The following is a 4935-nucleotide window of genomic DNA, read 5'->3' as shown; positions in this document are numbered from 1 at the left end:
TTAAGACCTTGTGTACATGTGGAGGCTTGAAATGTTAAATATATATTTTAAGGTTTGAATGTTTTACTCTAGAGAGAATCTTGAAAATATGCACTAAGATGTGTACACTAATGTACATTGTTTATTGTGGTGAAAAATGAGAAACAATCTAAATATCTCTTAATAGGAGCATGGATAGGGCCTCCCCAGTGGTGCAGCGGCTAAGCGCTGGGTTGTGAAGCTGTCCGCAGCCTCTGCAGCGCCAGTTTGATCCCCGGCTACCGGGTGAGGGTCTCACAGGGCGCGCAGACCTCTCCTGCTGCCCGCTGCTCCCCTCAGCAGTGTACTTAGTCAGTCTGCCTGTTCTGTTCCCCGCTCTGGCTCTGGTGAATTCTCTCACCCTCCTGCACTTCTGACTGTACCCAGTGTTTGTATAGTTAAATAAATAAATCTTTTAAAAAAAATAGGAGTGTGGATAAAATGTACATGCGGAATAAATTCTATTTTCATAATCACCTTTGGAGAAGAGAAAGGGGAATGAAAGCTAAGAGGGATAGGTAGGAATTTTTACTCATATCTGAAACAACTATCTTTACAAATGTTGAAGAAATTTGGAAAAGTTAAGCTTCATTACCCAGAGGGTACACTGAGTAGTTCTGATGTTTCCTATATGTAGTTGTTTATTTGAAATATTTCATGCAAAATAAAGCAATATATAGGGCCCCAAAACCCTTGATAACCCTGATAACCCCCCCGCCATGGAATCATATACATGAGGAATCAATTTGTTTCCTCTTCTTTGATAATAAAAATTATGTAAGTTATGTTTTCCTTCCTTGCTCCTTATCATAGGGACACTTAAAAGAAAACTATATAGAGGCTCAGCAATAATATAAACTCTCTTGGTCTTCATGGTCAGTTTATGCTTTCAACTGCCATGGTGCTGAGGTCTAAGTGCATTTGTTCTCGTATGTGTTCCCACATTCTTTAGGACATGAGCAAAATAATACGGATATACATAGCAGAGAGGACAGCAGAGAAGGCGAGCTGGAAAGGAGACCAAAAGGAAAGAAAGAGGTTAAAAAAAAAACAAACCAAAAAATCCAGGAATCAGAGTTTGTCAAAGAAAACCCTTAAACAAACGAGACTGCCATTTCCTTTTAAATCCTAAGGATGAATCTGAACTAACCACTTTGGACAATGTCCCAGCAACTGATTATGTTTTGACTGCAGGCTGTTTCCTTTATTTCTATGAACTTTTTGAATGTGAGAGGAAATTAAGGAAAAGTTGAATCTGCCACCATTGTTCGCTGTTGCTTCACAGACCATAGTTCCTTCCACAAGAAGTCAAGGCTTCCCATTTTTCTGCCAGAAGTTCCCAATATTGCATATTTTCGTCTAACTCATTTTGAAGTAAGGTGAAGCATATGGGGAATTTGCAGGAGATGGAGTCCATCAGCCAGACATCAATCTATAATGATTTGTGGCTGTGTACATATAAAGAGACCATAGTTGTCCACTAACTGCATACATATGGCATCCGGGAACGTAAACTCACAGCCTTTGCTTCAAAACCACATGCTACCCAGGGAGGTAAAACCATGGTTCACAACATGTGGGTTGTGACCCTAAGTAGTCTGCCAATATTTGGCAGGTGGGCGGCTAGAGATGAATTGTGTGCCTACTGCAATTTCCTTTCTTTGGGGTTCCCTTGGGCGTGCATGCACACATACCCTTTAGGCCTTAATATGTACCTGACATGGAGCTGGAGCAATACTGATGAAGACTTGAAACGATACACATACATATTCCTGTCTCATCAACTAGTGGGCACGTTCTTCCATCTGTCTTTATTTTAAATACATTACAGATACATGTTTATATATTACATGAGCCTATGAAACTTCTCTATCAACCATGTGTGTGTTACAGTCCTATGGAGAATCCTGACCACTTTGTGAACAGCTACATTAACCCAGTGATATGAACTCTGATGAGCATGAGGGAAATAATTTAGGACTAGAGTATTTTTGTTCTGATTTGAGTTAACAGAATGGGGGCCTGGGGGAACAGGGAAGAAGCTAATAATAAGGACCTGTTTGAATAGCTGTCTTCCTTGCTCTTATATCCAAGCAGAATACCCAAATCTTTTCTAGTAAGTTGACAATATCATTCTTTCTATAAATCTAAACACTGACAATACCTTGATTTTAGAGATGAATTCAGAGATTTTAGAATGATTAATAAGCCCCTTTTAGACTCTTTCTTTATGGGTTTATGGGCCATGATGGGTTCTCAAAGGCCTTAAAACATTGTCTTTTTGAAAATGGTCAGATTTCTATATATGCTACGACACACAGTGTCAATTGTTGTAAAATATAAACACAATATGTTGACTCTACTGCTGAATTTGATTAAATATTTTAATACCTTGTCAATGAAAATCATGGGTTTATTTGCTGTTTCTTTGGTATGTGATGGGTTTTCCTCTGGTCTCCTGATGCTGTCCTAAGCTGGTGAAGAAGTCCATACCTATTTGTATCCTCTTCCATGTGTTTTCATACCCAGTCAGGTGCATGAATCGTTCATGATGACTCAACCAGCTGAGTTAAAGATCTCACAGAGAAATAAAACATAATCTTATATGCAGGTTTAAACATCTCTAAAGAAAGACCTGAGCAGAATAAATTACAAATGACTGGGGCTGTGAAGCAGCTATGTCTCTGTAAAGAACTATCACAAAAATACTGCCTCCTACACCCTTCCATGAAGGCTATCAGCCTGGCCTTGGGGCACTGAAACCACTCTAGGCTGCCAACTATGGTCAAAAACCATCAGAGCCCAAGCTTAAAGACTTGGTTTCTTAATGTGCCTGCCAAAACATTTCCCACATCTCCTTTGGGATAACTTTCTGAGTCAGATTTCACACACATGTCCCAACAACTGACAATACTAAGGGACTGTGTGGTATGAAGTAGATATTTTTCCCCAAAAAGTCTTCCATGGTCAACAAATGGCAGACAACAATTGATGCTCATGTGCCTGTCAAGACTCCCGATGGTCATTTTCTTCATCTATTTTGTGTTGGTTTTACTAAAAAACACAATGATCAGACTCAGAAGATCTCTTACGCTCAGCGCCAACAAGCCTGCCAACTTCAGAAAAAGATGATGGGACTCATGACTCAAGAAGTGTAGACAAAATGACCTGAAAAAGATGGTCAATCAATTGATTCCAGACAGCACTGGAAAAGACATAGAAAAGGCGTGCCAACCTATTTACCCACTCCGTGATATCTTTGTTTGAAAAATGAAAATGCCAAAGAAGCTCAAGCTTGAATTGGGAAAACTCATTGAGCTTCATGGTGAAGGCAGTGGTTCCGAGAAAGCCACTGGAAAGGACTCAAGTGCCAACTTTGAATGCACTGATGAGTATGAACCACCAGTTCAAGAAGCCATTTAAAATCGAGTCTTTTGGGCCTCCCTGGTGGTGCAAGGCATTAAGACATAACCTATGAAGGGCCTCCCTGGTGGCACAGCGGTTGAGCACTTGGTTGCTATGCTGCCCGCAGCCTCTGCAGCACCGGTTCGATCCCCGGCTGCTCCCCAGCCACTGGAGGAGGGTCCCACATGGCGCGCAGACCTCTCCTGCCACCAGCTGCTCCCCTTAACAGTGTGCTTCAGTCCTACTGCCTGCTCTGCTCCCTGCTCTGGCTCTAGTGAATTCTCTCACCCTCCCGCGCTTCTGACTGTACCCAGTGCTTGTATAAATTAAAATAATTAAATAAATACATAAATACATAAATAAAGCACAAATGTTTAAAAATAAATAAATTAATTAAATAAAGACATAACCTATGAAGCTGCCTGCAGCCTTTGCAGCACGAGTTCGATCCCCGGACAGCCAGGAAGCAACCCACATGGCGCAGCAGACCTCTCCTGTCTGGCCTGCTGCTCTCCTCAGCAGTGTCTTTCAGTCAATCTGCCTGTTCTGTTCCCCACTCTGTCTCTGGTGAATCCTCTCACCCCCCCCCCACACACACCTCTGACCTGTACTCCAGTTCTTGTATGCATAAATAAATAAATCTTTTAAAAAATTAAAAAAATAAAATAAAATTGAGACTTTCAATAGTGACAAATAAAAAGTCTTATTTGTGAAAAAAGGAAATAAAATAAAAAATTCAGATACTTTCTGAGTGAGACTAGGCGGGGAATAAATCTGTGGGGCAAGTGTCATTAGATATAAAATGCTATTTACTAACTTCCCAAAACCTTTCTGGTTGGAAAAGGACAGGGCCCTCAGGAAGTGAGCACTCCATTCCCATGGGCTAGATAAATTTTCGAAGGCAATTTTTTCCTCTGTACTTGATGATGTGTCAAAGATGTGGCCATTTCTCTTGTCCATATTCACTGTCACAGGCTGGATCTAAATCCGTCAAGTCCAAGCTTTAGGACCAGCAAATGCTGACTTTACCATCTTGGAAGAAACCCCTGAATAAAGAGGTAGAAACCCCTGAATAAATGAACTAAAAAAAAGACACAGCAGACTGAATTGTTCTGCTGCACAAAAGCTGTTTTCTCCCACCCTGGAAAGTGGAATTGTTTTCACCTGCGGTGGGTGCAGCTGTTTGCATAGTGGACCGCTGCAGGAAGCTTGTTGGGGCACTGGTACCAGACAGCAGGGCGATTATGCTATCTGAAAGGTATGCGCCTGCGATTTCTTAATTATTCCTGCCTACTTGTTTGGTCCTGCCAGTAATCAGGGATGGTTACAAGTAAACGTGACCTAGATCAATGAAGGATGGAGGAGGTGGGGACAGACAAGCACAGTGAGCCAAGCAAAAGCAAGGTGTGTCTCACACTGTCAGGTCAAGCTGGAGACGGAATCAGAAACACCAGACACTCAAAGGAGCCCGCCAAACTAGGGGCTCAGGAAAAGAGGGAACCTGCAGGTGAC

General features: G+C 41.7%; 1 pseudogene; it reads left to right on the top strand.

Annotated features, from left to right (window-relative positions):
- The first annotated feature begins 2981 nt into the window (after positions 1 to 2981).
- LOC119230932 (40S ribosomal protein S3a-like) lies at positions 2982 to 3441 on the top strand (annotated as a pseudogene).
- The last annotated feature ends 1494 nt before the right edge of the window (positions 3442 to 4935 follow it).

The sequence above is a fragment of the Talpa occidentalis genome, unplaced genomic scaffold (assembly GCF_014898055.3).
Source record: "Talpa occidentalis isolate TD23 unplaced genomic scaffold, MPIMG_talOcc4v2.1 talOcc4.7, whole genome shotgun sequence".
NCBI classification, from domain to species: Eukaryota; Metazoa; Chordata; class Mammalia; order Eulipotyphla; family Talpidae; genus Talpa; species Talpa occidentalis.
The sequence above is the reverse complement of the archived record's forward strand: the minus strand, read 5'-3'. Positions and strand labels throughout refer to the sequence as shown.